Below are 18,897 nucleotides of genomic sequence, written 5' to 3'. Positions count from 1 at the left end.
GAGAACCAAACATCTGAACTTCTTCCTTTGGGTTTGTATTTGTCTGCATTCCTGCTATGCTTACAATATGTGGAGTGTGTCAAAGCTGTGAGAATAATCTCACAATCCCGTGGCGAGGTAGACAGACACTATCCATATCTCATGGGTTAAAATTTCATTTGGTGGGATCAAAGGGTAGGATTTGAGATGCACTTGGTAACCACGATTGGTTATCATCTCTGAAAATCAAATCCAAAATTATTTTTCTATAAGCCACATAAATCCTAGCTCTTGTGCCCCAATCCCGTGTTACAGCCTCAGGCCAGGTATTTGGCTGTGAGGGCAAGGGTCCTGGAAGGACACAAAGGCACAGAGACGCTCAGGCTGACCAAGTCAGGCTCAGATTGGTAGAGTAACTTGCTGGCTGCGTACACTCCAAATTTCATCAAATATATTTTTGCTTCTTTATTTTATTCTTTCTCCAACTCTATTCATCTCCCAAAGTGCTAAAATGCTAGCTAAAAATCACTTAATAAATCTAGAAGTGTTATGTGTAATAATTTTTTTAAAAGTGCTAGTCAGCGCAGGTTGACCTTACAGCAGAGTCTTTCAAGTGGTTGTACAGCCTGCCCAGATCCAGTTCCAGGTCAGGAGTTCTTGCAGTGGAAACTTGTATGTTAGGAGGAGTTCACATGCTTAGTAAAGTTGGCTTTATTTATTTATTTATTTATTTTTAATTTAAGGATGGAAAGGAAAAATACGGAAACATTATGAACAGATTGAATAAGACTGAATATATTTCAAATATGTATTTTTATTAGTGTGCTAGAGCTGCTAACACACACACAAAAAGGAATTCTCCTCTTTTATTCTTTTTAATATAAATATAATAACCTTCCAAGGAAATTAACATAGAGGATATCATGTGTTTTTGAGAAAGATTTGAAGCAGCCTTCTTATTTACAACCCTTTTGCTTTTTGTTTTGTCTTTCCCAACCTTGACAATTTCTTCAAATTGCTTATTTTCCTTTAAATGTTTTACGGCGTATTTGCAAATGTTATTAGTCAGGTAATACTGTATTATTAATTCTGTAATATCTTTAAAGCCATACTAAAATGGTAATACTCAAGTATTACAAATATCAAGTGGAGGGAAAGAAAACTGTGCTGAACTTAGAAAAACAGAAATCTTACAAATAAATTACTAGAAGAATTAAGTTCCATATCTGAATAATTTTATTCTAAAATACAGCTTTACTTCAAGAGTATGAAAGGGATGACATTTTCCCTGACTAGTGAAGGAAAAAATGCACATTCTGAAACTGTTTCCCCCATCTTTTCTTATGCAGAGGTTTTATCTGCTGTTTAATGGGTAAACTTACTGTGAAGTATAGTTGCTTGTTTAACTTTACCCCTATTCAAGTCTTTGATTTTGGCAGGTTAGTTAATTCAAATAAAATTTGTGAAGTTAAGCACTTTCAAGAAAAGGCATAGGAGAACCTAATTTAACCTAGAGTGTCTCTTTTATTCTTCTGTTATTCATTTGAAGTGCCCTATCAGCTTGAACTGACCAACTTCAGTCATTTTTACCCTTTTATTTTTTTCTCTAATGTAAACTGAAATTCCCTGCTGTTCGTGGTATTTTAGTGTTTAGCATCATTTAATGAGCAGGTATCATTAAACTTAAAAGGTCCTTTTCTGTATATCTCTGATTAGTTAGTGAAAGAACCAAAGAATTCCTCTAATTTATCTTTGCTTCCTTGTTATATTTTGATGTTGGCCCATTTTACGTTTCTGTGCCTTTTTATGAAATATGAAATTATAATTTTGGTGTGAAAGTAGGACAGAAAGTGGAAAAAAATCTTTGGTACTGCTCAGATGTGTAAGCTAGTATAGATTGTTTACCAATGAACTAAGAGAATACTATTTATTTTTAAACTTTTGCTCATATAAATATGTGTCTCTGTGAGCACACGTGTGCATATGCGTATATGTATATATTTATAACATATTTATATAAAATAGATACTTATTCTAATATAAGTATTCATTATCTGTGCTTTGCAAATATACTTATTAACCCCTGCCAGTAACCTTTGCAGCTGGGTACATGTATATTTGACACAAAATTCATCCTTTCTTGTACATTCAAAAATCCCATTGAACTCACCATTGAATTTTAATTTTTAGTGAATGTAAGATCAAAGTCCAATTAGTTGATGATAAAAACTCTACGGAATGGAAAAAATGAAAATTATCAGTTATTAGGGTATTATGCATATTTGTGCAACAAACTAAAGATAGCCAAGTAAAAATATTATGAGGCTATCTATAAAACAGTCATAACAACAGATTATTCTTTTTATAATACTAATTTGTTCTGGATTTTACAGTTTAAGTCCTTGAGAAGGACAGTCCAATTTAAGATAAGACTCATAATTGAAGGCTCATGATTTGTTCATTCAAATAAGGGTTTTCAGGATGAGGACCATTGTTTATTCTATCATTTTTTTTCTTTTAGTGTCTTAAAGATCTAAATGATCAAATCAATACTAAAATGAATCATTTATGTTACTGAGATATTTGCCTAAGGTAATTCATCATTTGATATAGATATTGCCACATTTTAAATAGTGACAGTTATGGTAATTGATTAATTCAATCCAATATACTATTCCAATATCCATTTCCCATTTTTGATGTGCTAAAAAATATTCAAGCATTTTGATTTTCTTCTTATTTTCTTTTATGAAATAAAATCTGGGAGATAGAAACACTGCGTGAAGAAAAAATAATGAGGGTTGAATGGAAGTAAAGGTCAGATATTATGTAGAAAGTTGCAGATGGCACTGAATGTCATTAACATTGCTAACATCTAAAAAGATGTAACAGTGCTGCCTACTGGTAAGATGTAGTAGTATTAATGCATTAAAGTAAATGTGAAATTACGTGTGAGCCATATTCTTCATTGTAACAACGGCGGCGTCTAGGTTTTCACACCCTGATAAGTATTGACAAGATTCATGGGTTTGCATCAGGATTAATAATATGTTCTTATATGTGTCACTTGAATGGAAATTAGATGTACAAAACAAAAGACAATTATTTTTTCATGGACAACTGTAAAATTCTTTTCTAATATTATTCTATACATTCTGAAAAATTTCTATTGAATTTGACTATATTTAGGTATAAAATTGGTTTTATTGTCTATGTTGCCCTGCTATTTTATGTTATTTGTGAAGACTTACTGTATAAAATGCAAAAATGGCAACCAGTTAAATGGTAGCAAATAAGAATTTGTAGCACATGCAGAGCCTCTTATCCAAGAAAATAAAATTGCTTTATAAACAACCCAGAAGATTTTCTTTTACAGATGGAGAAAATGATTAACTCCATTGTCTAAAGTTAAACTCTTAACTTCATATTTAAGTGTCATTTTCAGGAGTACTGAGTTATATGAGAATTAGAACATTTTGTGGAAATATCTAAGGGAATTATGAGCTTGCCTCTTTGAAACTGCTTTACAGTTTCAAAACAGGCATTGACATCAATAATATAGTAAAATGGAGTATAAGCCAGCTGGGCAAAACTCAGATTTTTCCCTCTCCAATACAACGCTTTATCCATCAATGTTATTAATGACAAATACAGGGAAATTATTTACTTCCATTGATGTGAATGCTCCCTAAGTATTTATCTAAAAATAGACACTTTTTTTTTTCTAACGTTAATAAACAGAAGCTTTTTGAGACAACAGTGCTATTTGTCGATACACCGAAAAGTAAAAGACAGAGGTCAAAGCAACAAGCTGGTATTCCTTCTGGGGTAAGCTGCTTTACCCCAGAAGTATGGAGCTGGAAATACCGAGGAGTTCTCCTATCAGCAGGACAAGAGTAGTCATTCATATGCATGGCTCCTTCTTCCCCAGTGTAGGGCCTCTTTCTTGTGTTGAAATATCTTCCCTGGGAGTCACCGATTGTAAGCCAGGGCTGCCTGCAGGAGCTCAGTATCAGTCCTGGAGATGATTCAGGCAGCTAATGATACTTGCAGCTAATTACCTCGTGCTACCTTGTCCTTGATTATCTTCAGGGAAAGAGGAGGAGATGCTACAAGGAACTGATTCTAGTATCTTCTGTTAGGCTTCCACTTGAGGATCTGTTGAGATAATAGGTAAAAAAAAGAACTAGTTGTAGGAAGGCTGCCCCTTCTCTTAAAAGAAACTGATTTTTTTTTTCTGTTTAACATGTCAATTTATTCAAAACATAAATTAAAGATGTATACAGCTGATGCTGACACACAATCTTTTAGAGGATTTAGGAATTCTTTTAGGAATGCAGGGATTTTGTGAGTATACAATAACGAGTGAAATCTGAATGCATACTTTTTAGAATGGGATGTTTGATCCAATATTAGTAACATTTAGGAACCAATTTATACAACAAAATGGCCACTACAGTGTTATGCCATGCTGTCTAGTTTCACTTGCACATTTTATGCATCTCATACCTGATTAACAAAGATCCTACTGTGTTCCACATGATTAAGTATCATATCTCAAATACAGCTTTACATGTAAATATCTATGTTACCATTCAAAGACAGGAATACTTTTAAAAATGAGGTCACTCATACAAATACAATAAAGTTTAAAGAGCATTCCCTCCCCAAACGTTTGGTTTTTTTAACTGAAAGTAGAAAGAACATGTCTTTTTCATTCTTTTCTAACAACTTATTTACCTTTCTCCTCTGAGTGGGATGCCAGCCCTAACAGTGGATAAATGCAGTCAATAAAAATTTGGAATCATGTTTATGTTTGATTAAACTGTTTTTTGTCTTGTGATTTCATCTGACTGCCAAGTCTAAGTAATTGAGCCCCATGACACAAACAATTCAGTATATCATAACATATTGACTGAGAAAGCACTAATAAGTATGGTATAACATTATTATCCCTGTATCCTAAGTAGGCATGATATGAAAACTGGATTTGTATTGTTGCAGCCATTTTTGCATTGTTCTTGCAGGATGAATACAGTAAGTGAAATGTCATCGTAGATTATGTAATAAAATGTCTGAAACTGTAATGCAGCCATGAAAAAGTGCAGTTTAACATTATGTGCTGTAGCATAATGCAGAGCAATTAGATAAATTACTGTTAAAAATAGATGAAAAATCCATTCCAACGAAAGCTTAGCTCACAAAGAGATACTCTTTTCCCTCATGCCTTAAAACCCGGAGTGGAAGGTCCAAGAAGCTACCAGACTCATTTGTTTTCCATCATATATTTTGAGAGAAAGTTAGTTTGATTCAAAAAAACTTTAAACTTCTCTTCAGCATATACTATACTCAGGGATGTTTAAGCCAGAGTTCCTACCTGCTCTTCTTATATAAGAAATTGAGATACCCAAGTGGAAAAGAAGTATGGAGAGCCCCAAATCACTTTTTAACTCCTCAATTCAGTGCTATTTTATTAAATAATCATCTCTTCCAGTTGCTTCCAGTTGTATGTTGAATTGGCTGGGGTGTTTTGGATGTGAATCTTCCTTTGGTCTTCCAACATGAGGCTAACAACTGGATAGCCATCAGCTGGTGTCAAGTTCTGTGGCAATAGCAGGATAACTGATCAGTCAGGTACACTGCAAGATCATATGAAGGTTAGATTCTACCAGGCTTTAGAAAAAAATGTTTTCCACTATATTATCAGAAGGGGATGACTTGAATCAATGGAAAAGAAAGATACTGAAGAGCGGATTTTTACTCTGTTCCTAGAATGTTAAATAAGACATATCCAGGATCATTCCCACTACACAGAACAGCTGATATTTTTGTTGTAAATTCTCTGAGCTTGCAAAGCAATTTGTCGTGAGATCCACCTGCTTGTTTGGAATGGTTCCTGAAACATTCTCACTTCTGTGCTGTGTCTGCAGATTGTCTAGAAAAGTGCTAGTTGGCATGAGAAAAAAACATTTTAAGAACAATTTTAACAATTTTAAATGTTGGTGTTCATATTCTAGTGCTCAAGAGTGTTTCTGGGCAGTATTTGATTTTCTGGTAAAGATGTAGCTACTGAATCCCTAGAAGTGGCAGCAAACGGTGACTTTGGATCCTTAGGATCCCATAGGAGTTGAGAAACTAAGTAGAACTAAGCCTGATGAGCATTCAAAGGAGGGACATCAGCCAGAACTTTGAGCTGTTATTAAGCTTAATCAAAGTTCAAAAAGAAAGAATTCCCATCATCAGACTAATGTCATTTTCATATAAAATACCCATCAGGTATCCTCGTTTGTTACTCAGAGGAGTGCATATGTAGGTAGAATAGATGTGCCTACATGTGTGTTTTATCATGTCAATTCCTGTGATGAGCTGGAGTGATTACAAAAGATTTGGGCCATAAAGAACAGGGTTTAGCTAGATGGTGCCTCTTGTACAAGTGCAATCCTTACTCCCTGCAGGACAAAATCTGGACATCTTCCTCAGAACTTAGTTTTGTTCTTTTTAATATCACATTTTTAAGTTCATTCAATTTTTAACTGAGTGAGGATGCCGTTTTTATAAAGGAAAGGAATTCCTTGTAGCTGCTGTTTTCTCTTTGTTTCTCTAGGTCATATCTCTGTGTTCATCTGTGATTTTTTTCCATCGCATGCTAGAATTCAGTTGTGTTCGTTTTATCCTCACTCTTCAGAAAGTTTGGGTTTGCACTGTTTTTTTTCATTGTTCTTCATCTTCCATATTCCGTTTATTATTCTAGCCTAGAATTGGCACTGTCTTTATCAGTAGGTAAGAGACAGCCATGAGCTATGCCTTTGAAACTCTTTGGTGTTCCAAGGACCACATAGTAATATACCACTTGCAAGTGCATCTTTTCTAAACTGTCCTGGAGATGTTCCATTTCTTTTGTGAAAAATTAAGAATTAGAGCATGACAAATGCAAAATATTTGTAGTGAAAATTCTTAAATGTTATGGTGTGATAGGCAGGGTGTTTTTTTTAGGATCTGCCTTCTGTTTAAAGAAAAAAAAAAGTGATTTAAAAGTCAAACTTGGTTAAAACCATAACTTATTATTGCAAAATGTTTGAAAAGTTACAGAACTCCTTTTCAGTCTTCAAGGTTCAATTTCATTCCTATCAATCCTTCTTTTCCTTTTTGAATTAATGAGAAAGTGAAGAACCACTGCAAGGTTTATACCTGTATGTTGAAGTTTTAAGTAGTAGTGTTTAATGTATCGGTTCCAGGTAAGTGCATTCAAGTGTCCTCTGTTCAGCATTGTGGAAAACTTCAGGGGACTGACTATTCATAGTGAAGCTGGTGGGAATACTTGGGAACTTAAAAGTTTTGAACACGCTTTGAATATCTTGATGAATCAGATCATAACAGAGGAGTAGTATTTGCGTTAGGCTCCAGAAGCTATATAGTTACTTAGATACTCAGTAACATTTTTGTTTACTGTGTCATACCTGGCATTTTGCAGGGCGGCACAGCATTTACTGTAAGGCCTACAGCTTTTTCACAGTTTTCACTCCTCTCCTCATTGTGCTTTTGAAGAGGTGTACCCATGCTGCTGTGCTTTGTGCTCAGTGCACTGTTCTCCATGGCTGCTAGGCATAATCCCTGCAAACTTTGCAGCTCTGAAGGGTCCTATGTGCAAATTTGTGAATCACTAACTGCCTTCAGCATGTGGGGCTATCACAGTGGTGCCTCTCTGTACATACAGTAGTAGAACTTCTGGCACTTAAGTGACGTCTTTTCATCCAGGGAGGCAAAGCTTTGGATTACTTTCATAGACTTAGAGGCTTCAGTGCCACCTGGTATTTCAGGCACTTAATTGCTGTTTTGCAACTTGTCTGTGGGAACTGAGACTGTCTTTCAAAGATGCTTTCAATGTGTTTGTGTTGTACAATGGAAAGTGATGTAGTACATGCTCATTCTACCTGAGCTAGTACTGATCCACGCAAGTACTTCTACATAGCACAGCTGTATGTCCATGCAGAGACGCTCATTTTGGTATTAATGCTGAAAAGTCCTGCTGAGTTTCTGAGTTCCATTCTACAGCTAGCTTGAATGCTGATGGTTTGTGTTATATTTAACTGCAGAGGGTAGTCATGCCTCTAGACTTCCAAGTGAGACACTCTGGATTCTAAGCAGCTTTGGTGTTGAAAAAATTTGTCATCTTTTCTGTCCAATAAATTTAATTATTTTCTTAATAGAATTACAGATCTAGTGAGCAAAATGAGGGAAAAAAAAAAAAACACACCGAACAAACACACAAAACAAACACAGCGATTTGGCAAAGTATTTTGTTAAGACAACCCCCCAAATAAATTAGTATCCAAATCTGGTTAGGTGGACTATAAATAATATGGTAAGGTAATGACTGGTGAATTCCAAATCCTTTTGGCATGTCTGCTCTTATTTAATTGATTATCCAGAGTACTACTATAGAGCGTGTTAGTGAGGACCAAAGAAGATACTAATTGGTTAGAGTTGTCACCACTAACAGTACTAAAAGAGTAAGAAAAGCTTTCAGCACACAATAACTGTCTATACAGGGTTAAGGAAATCATAGTTTTGTCACCATTAAATTGATCTTAGAAAGATATCTCATATGCCATATCTTTTAGTTCATATTTTAGCCATCAACAGTTGTATCTTGAGTACTTATAAAGACCACAATGGATGTAGCAATCAGAGAACCAGAACATTAGAATATTTTTGCCTCAAAATAAGTTAATATATTCAAGAGAGGGTAAATTGAATTGAAGGAACCTAGACAAAAGACACATTGGGGTGAGGAAATGACAATGGGGCACACTACAGTAGATCTTAGGCCACCTTGTATTTATCCCTGTCTCTGCTGCTGGCTTCCTATGTGACCTTGGTCCAATCAGTTCCTTATTTCACGCCTCAGTTTTTTCATCTGTTAAAAAATGGGGATAATGATACTGACTTGCTGATGAAAAATGCCTTACAAAATGTGGGTGCTATTATAAGCAGGGTATCAGATCACCAGGTCGATAGCTAATGGTTCATGAATTTGAAACTGTAATGTAAAGCTATGTAATTTGTAACTATGATTTACTACAGGTAAAATATTCCATTTGAGTCTGAGCCTTAGTTAACCAAAACAAACATGAGAGGTTGCAGGGAGAAAGATTTTTTAACGATGATTCAAGGACTTAGTGTATATGTATAGTTTGACTACTTTTTAGATGCGATAGATTTTTAAGCCACATCTAAAACTGTTTGGAACAGATGTTCTAGAGTGTTGCAATAGATGCAGCGTAAGAATGAGAAGATGTTAGCAGAACAGTGTTATTAATGCTTGTGCAATGATACCCAGGTTAGCTGTGAATGATTTGATCTGCACTTCACATTGCAGGCCCATGCAAGCATAGAACTAGCAGATGAAGTTTCAGTATAGAACTGCTGCACAAAGTTTGTCTTGGCTAATACATGGGACGTGACTTACTTTGCATATGCTGGACCAGTGATCTGAGCACGTGCAGAAAGTCTGGTGCGTTCCAAGTTTGTCGGAGTTACTATGCACACTGAGTAACTGTGAGAGTTGGCCTGTGCATGCATGGGGAACTTCTGCAAACACTGCTATACATCCTCTGGCCTTTGCATGTGACAGCCAGAGATGGCTCAGGTAATGTCTACAGTACTCAAATTCCATGCAGCCAGGATTACTACTGTACTGGATAAAATCATGGGCTTCTGGCAGAATTTAGGCAGGATAGGCCCCCTGGAAGTGATGTACTTCCATCCCCCACTCAAAGCACAGTTGACTTAGATCATGCTGATTGAGGTCTTCCCTAGCTGATTTTGAATATCTGAGGATGGAGACCTCTTCCAGTGTTGGATCACTTCACTGTGAGGATTTTTTCTTGTCCTCTTAACAGAAATTTCTATGTTGCAACTTGTGTGCATTGCCTCTTGTCCAGTCACTGTGCACCTCTGGCTCCATCTTGTTATACCTTACCACTAGGAGTGGTAAGACACTAGAGGGATCCTTACATAGCCTTCTCTCCTGAAGACTGATCAAACCCAGTACCTCTCTATACGACGTCTTCACTCCCTTGACACCTGGATGGTCTTCTGTTGGACTCAGCATAGTATGTTGGTGTCTTGCACAGAAAGTACTCCAGATGCAGTGTCACAAGTGCTGAACAGACAGTAAAACATTTCCTTTGACCCAATGCCCTCATTTTTGCAGATGTGGTATACAGCAAGCCTTCTTAGTTGCAAGGATACATGCCGACTAATATTCAGCTTGTCCATCAGGACTCCTCAAATCCTCTTCTGGAAAGCTGTTGTGTATCCTGTTGACACCTCACCTCTAATATAGGGTTGTTCCTGCCTAGTTGCAGTACTTCGCATTTGCATTTGATGAAGTTCTGGATGAGGTTTTTCATCACCTTACTCCACTGGCCTATTGAGCTCTCTCTGAATGGCAGCCATATATTGCTTTCACATCCTACCCATTCCCTGAGTTTGGTACCAACCATGAATGTGCTGAGGGTGAACTCCTTTCTGTTGCCCAGGCTGTTAACGAAGATTTTAAATGGTGTTGGTCCCAGTAGTGTTTCCTGGAAAGCATCACTGGCTGCCAGTTGGTTTTCATACAGAACATGTCAGCAAGTAGAAAAAAAATGTGTTGGAGAAATAGGGTCTTAGCTGCATACAGGCTGATGAGCAGAGTGGAGCTGCTGTAGTTAAGAGAGAGCTCTTCTGCATGCCAGAAATTATAGATGTCTCCACACTGTGATAGAGTCAAACCTCTAAAAGACTGCAGTACAAAAATAGGACAATTATCTAAAACTGTTAACATGCGTAGGCCTCAAAGATATAAGAATAGGAAAGGAGGCTAATATGACATGTAAACAGTTGAAATGAGGGAAAATTTTGGCTGAATATCAATTACATGTGATTAATGAGAAATGTGAAACAGTGTCTTCTATTATTGCTGAGTTCTATCTAGCCCAAATCTTACTTTTTCACTCTCATTCACTGTGAAAGATACAGGCTGAATCTTGTGATAGTACTGTGTTTTCTAGTATTTTTGTATGTTTGGTATTTTTGATGTCTGTGGCTATTAAAGGAGAACTTTGCTGCATTGTTAAATGCTGTTCTTGTGGTTTTCACACCTGAGTGTGCAAGCAGAACTAGAGCAGGGCTGAAATACAATGAAAGTTTGGGTTGGAGAACTACTAAACACAGATTATTTCAATTCAACATTACTGTGTAGCTTTGTTTATGGAATACATTTTCTCTTTTAAATCCTTATCATTGTGTAATCTGAATAGCTTTTTCCATTTTTTTTTCTGTAAATGCTGTTTTTTTTTTTTTCCCTTAATGTGAAAAGGGAAAAAAGGGGGTTATCAGCTTGAAAAAGAAGGTTTCTTTTTAATGACTGGACTTGAAATGTCAAAGAAATCCACACTTCTGCCTAATCCTGTATGAAATCCCATTAGATAGTGGCTCCAATGAAACGTAGAGCTGAATTAGCTTCTGAGTGTTCAGATCTGGTGATTCGTGGGATAGAAGTCTCTGTTTGTGAGTTTAATGCTTCCTACACTCCATATACTCTGTACCACTAAATCAGTGTAAGCCTGGTGCAGTAGCATAATCTGCTTTACTAGTTAAAGTTAAAATTTAATCTTTTAAATATCTCTTTCTGCTATTCTATCTTGGTAGTACTCTTTTATCCTTATGCTTTCCCCAGGTACTAGCTCTTGCGGTTAGTTATCATTACTTATTTAAGTTGCCACCCAACTAACACAAAATTAACTAAACCCATTTCTAAGCAGAGTGTTTGGCACTCTTTTTGCTGCAGAGTACACCTGTTTATACTAGACCAGAATTTGCCCCAAATGTCTCATTTAAAGAACAACATCAATGATAATTTCGACTACTCGCATGCCAAATCCTGTCAAAACATTTTTGTTTCTGCACATCATCATTATTCGTTTATGACTGCATGGCCGTGGGAAAAAGATTTCTTTGTTAATTACAGACAAGGAGCCTGCAGAGGGAGCTCAAACCATTGTTTATGTGGGCCTCACTAAAATAGCAATTTTCTTCTACAGGCACTAGAGTGACTTGTTATTTAAATATATCAGAAATTTGTTCTTCAGTTTAGGAGGTTTTTACATTTGGAACCTAGCTATTTTGGAGATATAAGTGCAAATAAGAGAATCTGAGAAGTGACTGGGAAGAGTGAGGATTTCTGGGACTTGATAGGTGGCACTGTTTGAAATCTCCAGATTTGGAACATCCACACCTCCAAGTCTTCCTTTTCAGTCCTCATTCAGGATGGAAAGTAGCTTTGCCAGGTCACTGAGCTGTCAAGTCAGAGCCAAAATAGTGCAGAAAGACCAAATCAAAATCTGTGAGCTGGAGCTTTGATCAGGAACATGGAGCCTCAGGACAAATGAGGCCAGGAATAGACACGGAGTGGAGGCTGTTGCAGGTCTTGGTGAAGGAAGGACAGACAGCGCCTTATTGTGGGTGGGAGCAGGTGATAAAACTCCTGGTTGGATGAGCTCTTCAAAAAACATTTGATTTGCTAACTGTGATGTGTTTCATAGTGAATGTCATGAGAGAAGGGAGGTACGTAACTACCACAGGAAGGAACTAGTAATACTGCAACTTAGCTGTGAAAAAGTAAACAGGAAAAAACAACGTGCAAATCTGGCAAACATGAAACTGGTAGTGACGTTGAAAAGGACAGCACTGCATGCCTTGGGCCTCCACTCGGCAGGTGCAGGGAAGGGCTGGCATTGACCAAGTCAATGTCCCTGTCCTGCTCTGGGGATGCGCCATCTCTGGTAGGCCTCTGCCAAGCAGTTGTGAAGCGTATTGAACTTCCCATCCTTTTCTTGCTGCTGAAAATGAGAAAGAACTCCATTTTTCTATCCTGTCAGACATTTTGGCCTTGCAGAAGACAGGCGTGTGTACACAGCCAGGGCCTGGGAGCCTGCACCATCTCTGCTGCCCAACTTGGCTGCTGTGAAGGCAAGAAGTATTTGCTATTTTGTTGTTCTGAGAGTTCTTTAATAATTCAGGATGGAGGAATGGTTTTAGTGGTACTAATTTTTTTTTTTTTGGGGGGGGGGAGGTTTTTCCTATAATTGCCTCTTATATCTATGGGTAACGAGCGATGAGCTCTGGCAAACTCTTGCAACAGCCTGAAGTTAAGATTAGTTTTCATAGCTGATCACTAATTGCAACGGTCTGATAGAGGCAAAAGAGATCTGTTCATGTTTTGGTCTTTCTACTGAAACTGTAAATATTACCAGACTCAGTGAGGCAGATGGTGTATGAGTTCATATTGAAAAACTGACTTTGCAGTGATAATCTAAACTGTGCTTTCAGGGGCAGGGTTTCACCTATCCTTCAGGTTTCTTTTACACCTTGTGTATGTGGCAGAGGATTTTTGAGTTCTCTCTTCAGCTCTGAATAGTGTAGGATATCTGGTTGCCACTCACTAATATGTGAATGATATCTTTCTAGATGGCTTGTATTATTCATGTCTTTTTAATTTGCTGAAATAAATCTTGAGTCTTATTCTGCTTATTTTAAGTTTCCTACTTGGAGAAAAGGTGTTGCTATACTAACAGTTTTTTTTGTGTGTGTGTGTGTGTGAACTAAATATTGGTGATAAATACTTGTGAGCAAAAGCAATGAATCAACTAATCAGTGGGTTGTAAGTAGTGAATGGAAATTCACTTTTCTTTCTTGTGGTATCTCTAGCTTCACGCTTACAGGTTTGTGCTGGTAAACACACTGATCTGTATTGGGAGGGTTGGGGGGGGAATTAAAGCAGAAGTGTAGGCACCTGCCCCCCCGGCCCCCTCCACCTGCATCTATTCTAGTTTCTTTTATTGTCAAAACCTCTCCAAGTTTCAAGAACACTCTGGATCAAGACCCTTTTTTTTTTTTTTTTTTCTTTTTTTTTCCATTTGTAGTTTATTGCAAACGGAGGCTTTAAGGAATATATTTGCCCACTTCGCTGTTTTTAATCTTGTATCCTTGGTCACATGCTATACGTAAAAGCTCTTATTAACCAGTTGGTTCCTGACTACTTGTGTGTTGCACTGTGATGGCATTTTCCTGTTTGCAACAAAATGTGATCTACCTTGAATTCACATGGCTAGTGAGTTTTGTATCCACAGCAGGCAATTACCGAATGGTCAGGCAATTAACCATTTTTACTGGCTTTTTTTTTCTTCTCAATAATAACAAATTCATGTAGAATAAGTGTTAAACTCATAGTGAGTTTCCACAAAGATGTTTGTAACATAGCCTGTTAATCTTCCGAAGGAGAAAAGTGTTGACATAGTGTTAACGATTAAGTAGTTTGGGTTCTGAGTGGAACCAACCATAACCATCACTGGAAACCACAGACCTCTTTTTTGTCATTCATGAAGTGAAAGACGTTTTGAATACAACCTGTGTACATGAACTTCATGTGTGACATGCATCAGCTGCTTGGCTTATCCACCGTTCCCTGCTGGTGCCTGGGCTCCCCTGATCACCCTCCCTTTCTTTGTGACAGTTTGCAACCAGGCTTTCTCCTAAAGTTTATTCTCTCCAGGAAGCAACAGCAGGCAGGATTGTTCACCCTTGGATCTATTCCAGCCAGACTGACTCTCTACCCAGGACAATCCTCCAAGACAAGTCTTGTGCCCCCACTTGCCCTCAAATGCCCCTGTGCCATGCTGAGGGACACACAACTCACACCGTTGTCATCATGCTGTAAGACCCCTCGCCGCTGATCTGTGGCCCAATCTTTTCAATATTTAGGGCACTTCAAACTGGAAAATGAATGAAAAATAATCACTGTACTTTGTATCTTGTAGTCACCTCGAGTGCAGAGAAGTTGCAGGCCAAGTTTTATAAATTGTGAACGTGGCGGCTCCAGCGCTGCGAGGGTCCCAGCCCTGAGTAGTGCGTACGTGCTCCAGTCCTCACCCACTGCTGCAGGTTTGGGTTCGCTTCTAGGTGTTGCCTTCCCAAACAATATAGGCATGGGGCTGAGAGCCACCACACACTTTCCCAGGTGTGTTCCTGGAATGCTCCAATGGGATGACAGCAGCAGGAAAAGCATCTGCACTGCAGAATGAGCTTGGATTTGCTCAATGACTTTTGACTGCCAGTCAAAACATCCTTGGGAAGTGAAAACCCACCTACAACTAGCACCAAAGGTTTTGTGTTACTCAGTTCATGTCTGCATGTAGCAAACAGCAGACGTAGGAAAAACAAGAAATTGATACGTAGCTTACAGAGGCCAAGCAGTCAATCCTTCCTCTTCCCTGTGCGTGCGTATAATTGCTGCCAGTGTTAATTGCTGTTAATTGAGTATGTTGGGAGACCAAAAAAAAAAAAAAAAAAGCTTGCTAAGCAAGCTTACCTTTAAAGACGAGAAATTTGGAGTGACTGCTTTAAAGTCGTTCCTTACCTCTTCTTTTATTATTCTTGCTAGGTTCCCCTTATTAAAATACAGTTTGAATAGGAACAATACAATTCTGATATCCAGCTATTTAACACCCTGATAGTGTAAATGTAGGGAGTAGCATTTGTATACCAGGAAATAAATGACAAAATTTTACTTTGGATTTTTGTTAGGTTTAAATACGGTAATGCGTATTCTGTGACCACATATACAGTATAATGCAAATACACAAAATTTAAACCTGGTAATTATTCTGTAAATCCATGATTGTGTCTCCTTCCAACTCTTACTTACTCAGGCAGGCTGTCTGTACTCTCACACATGTAAAGGTTTTGCAGGGTTAAGCCTGTGATTTCTAGTTACTAGTATTTATATCGATACAGGGATTCCCTAAATATCATCCATGCATCTCGGAATTTATATTACTTAATGATGATGTGTTCTGTTCACATTTCTTCCTCTTAGTTCCTTGTAGTGCTCGGTACTGTTATTAAATCAGTTCTGTAGCTTATCAGTGCAAGGCTTGCTTATAGATCATGCGGTACTAGAGATAGCATCCAACTGTTGCAAGAGCTGACAGTTGTCCAGAGGATTACGACTGTGATCATATCGAGTTTGGGGGGATCCTGACCTGTTATATGTTCTTTTGCATAATTGTTTCTGGAGGCAAAAGGGCAGAAAGGGTGCAGAATTAGAGCAACGCATTTGACGGGAACTTGTCATCTGAAAAACAGTTTGCATTGCCTGTCATCTTTTGTTTGGTAGAAAACAGGCTGTGACATAATACCTGTCACTGCCAGCGGGTTTTTCTCTGCACCCTGGAGTGAAAAATCCCATGCAGTAGCAGCCTGAGGTCTAGGCTACGTATGTGACTGCACAGGACCGGCTATTTGAGAGGTCTGTATTTGCATGCAGGGGCCCACCTGCCCCAATTAGGGAGGGAAGGAGATTAAAAGAAAAACAAAAAAACTAACGACAGCCTTGATCCTGGGAGAGGAGGTCGAAAAATGTCTTCTGAGTTTTTGTTTTCTGTTGGGCCAGAAAGAATTTTGTGAAGAAGAGGGAATGATGAATGCCAAACACGCCAGGTGCACCTCTAGGTCATTAGCATGGAGCTGGCCTGAAAGCTGCTGGCAGCGCCAGAAAGTTTGGAATAGGAAACTTACTCTGGACGGCACCGTTTGTTGTATTATGGTGAAAAGATGGCAGGTGAAGGGGAGAGAGAAATTCCCCGATACTTGAAAATATTTTATTTGTTTAATGGCAGAATAGTACTCAGTGTTGTGATATCTATGGGGAATTTATGCCTTAGAATTAGTTCTAATCTGGGTAATAGAGTAGGTGTGTGGACTGTTTTATTTATAAGACTGTAGACTCCATTTTAGGGGCTGATGATGATGCCATGAGAAAACTAAGGACTGCAAGGTTTTTGACAAATGCAGTGATATCCTAGCCATTGAGAAGCTTGTCCTCCAATTAATATGCTTCTGTGATTTTATTTTTTTAATTTTTTTTTCTGTAGTGCATATGTTTTTGCAATTGTTGTTCATTAGTTTGTTTCTGACTCAGGTTTTGGTCAGCGTTTTGTTGTCTTTCTAAATGCCTGATATAAAATATTTAGGACTGAACTCAAGGTTAATGTCATTTTAACCAGCCAAACTTGACGTACCTCTGATAGAGCTTTGTGGAAGAGGCACCTATCGCTTGATAGCTGTGTGAAACTGTTGCCTACAGAGATGGGCTCTTGACACTGTCTGCCAGCCTCAGGCTGTCCGCTTTGTGTCTGCTTTAATTGAAAATTAATAGTTAGGGGGTTGCTATGGAAATGATACCATTGCTTGCAGACAGCAAACCCAGCTTTTTGCAAAGAGACACTAGTGGTATTGTTTGTCCTTGTTGACCTCAGAAGTTCAAAAGCCTGGAGGAGGAAAGGAGATGCAAATATTTTACTTAAAAAAAATAATTTGCATATTTATAACATTATTTTTGAATGTCAGAGATATCAAGTTTTTTTTTAACAAACTTTTGTGGGTAAAATGAGAGAGTAGGCTTTTAAGTGTTATGTTAATTGTTATTACGCTGCTTTGCAGGTTCATAAGGCAGTGTTGCTGAAGAGCATATTATGTTATCATTCTAGTGAATGTAAACAGATTTGTGCGAAAATGTTATTTGACTGATGTGATAATGGAAACTATCATTTATTTCCTCTGGAGTACATAAAGTCATTTGTATCGTTGTATATATTATTCACAGTTTCTTTGAAACGTGAAAGCACCGTAAAACTGTGGACAGTTGGGGAAAATAAAAAACACGAAAAAAGTAGCTCGGGGAACCTTTTTATGTCAAAAGGGAGGGAGCAAATAAACAACACGCACCGAGCACCAAACATTAACAAGCCAACTACAGTGTAAACTCTTTTTTTTTTTTTTTTTCTTCCTCCCCCAAACGTTGGCACTGCCTAAATCATAGTTGGACATACAACACGTCATGTGAGGGTAGGCTTTTTCTCGCTTTGTTCATTCCTGTGATAACGCATGTGTTCCTATCTGCGTGCGTGCAGCCACCCCCAGCCAGCCACCCAGCGACTGCCTGGGATCGATTTTTATTTATTTATTTATTTCTTCTCCTTCCCGAAGAGAGGTCTTTCTGGACCTCCGCTTCCCAGCGCAGAAGTGCTAGCGCCGCGCTGCCTAATGAGTAAAACGCTTGAATCCGAAGTGAAGAAAAATAGCTGCCACGCAGAATATTAAACTGTTCCCTATCACGGAGCGAAAAGAATAAGTGCTTTCAGTTCATTTCAGAGGAGGTGGAGAACCAGCCTAGCCTCGGGGGTTGAAGGTGAAATGTGAAATTTGCTGTAATTACTTACCCCAAACGTCTGTATTAAAGGCTATTAGGAGCAGTTATTCTAAGCACTTCTTTCCACGTCTTCCCCCCTCCGCCTCGGCTTCGGAGGCGCTGCGGCGGCGGGGGCCGGGCGGCGGGGAGCGGGGCCGCCCGCGGCATTGTTCGCCCCGGCCTCTCCGCGCCGCTCCGCGCCGCTCCGCGCCGCCCCGCGCCGCTCCGCGCCTCCCCGCGCCCGGCCGGGCCCCTCCGCTGCCCCGCCGCGGCTCCGGGGCCGCCGGAGTCCGGCGCGGCCGCCCGGGGGGGAGCCGCGAGCCGAGCGTGCGGCGCGGGGAGGGGGGAAGGCACGGCAAACAAAGCTGGGATTTACGGATTCGAGCGAGCCCGAGTGGCTGTAGTTTGCAGGGTAACACTTTGAGGTTACGGGTTTCCCCCCTCCTTTTATTCCGCCGGTGTCTACACAAACACTGCTAGGCTAGCTCCGGTACGAAATCTTAAAACTCCATGTGGTGTTGTGAGCTGGTAGCAGATGGACTTTCTTTTGCATCTGCTGTGTACAGACTTGGCTTTGTACTCTTTTCCTGGGGGAGAGAAAGTCTTTCTTCTCTGCTAGTTGA

At 38.8% G+C, this 18,897-nt stretch overlaps 1 protein-coding gene and 1 long non-coding RNA gene across 13 annotated transcripts in view; one reads left to right on the top strand and one right to left on the bottom strand.

Annotated features, from left to right (window-relative positions):
- FOXP2 (forkhead box P2) overlaps positions 1 to 18,897 on the top strand; it is a 441,200-nt gene that overhangs the window by 211,382 nt on the left and 210,921 nt on the right. Inside the window, exon 1 of one of the 12 annotated variants that reach the window (XM_066991472.1) lies at positions 18,837 to 18,897. This exon is cut by the window's right edge and continues 194 nt beyond it. The exons of the other annotated variants lie outside the window; for them this stretch is intronic. The gene's annotated coding sequence lies outside the window, so the exon portion shown is untranslated. Of the gene's footprint in view, positions 1 to 18,836 lie in introns of those variants that run through there. 12 annotated transcript variants of the gene reach the window in all.
- LOC125180104 (uncharacterized) lies at positions 1,644 to 18,634 on the bottom strand. Its single transcript, XR_007158349.2, has 2 exons — positions 18,306 to 18,634; positions 1,644 to 4,137 (listed from the first exon to the last, which is right to left on the bottom strand). It is a non-coding gene; the product is annotated as an uncharacterized lncRNA (long non-coding RNA).

This window comes from Anser cygnoides, chromosome 1, assembly GCF_040182565.1.
Source record: "Anser cygnoides isolate HZ-2024a breed goose chromosome 1, Taihu_goose_T2T_genome, whole genome shotgun sequence".
Classification (NCBI taxonomy): Eukaryota; Metazoa; Chordata; class Aves; order Anseriformes; family Anatidae; genus Anser; species Anser cygnoides.
Note: the sequence above shows the minus strand (reverse complement) of the source record. Positions and strands in the feature narration are given on the sequence as shown.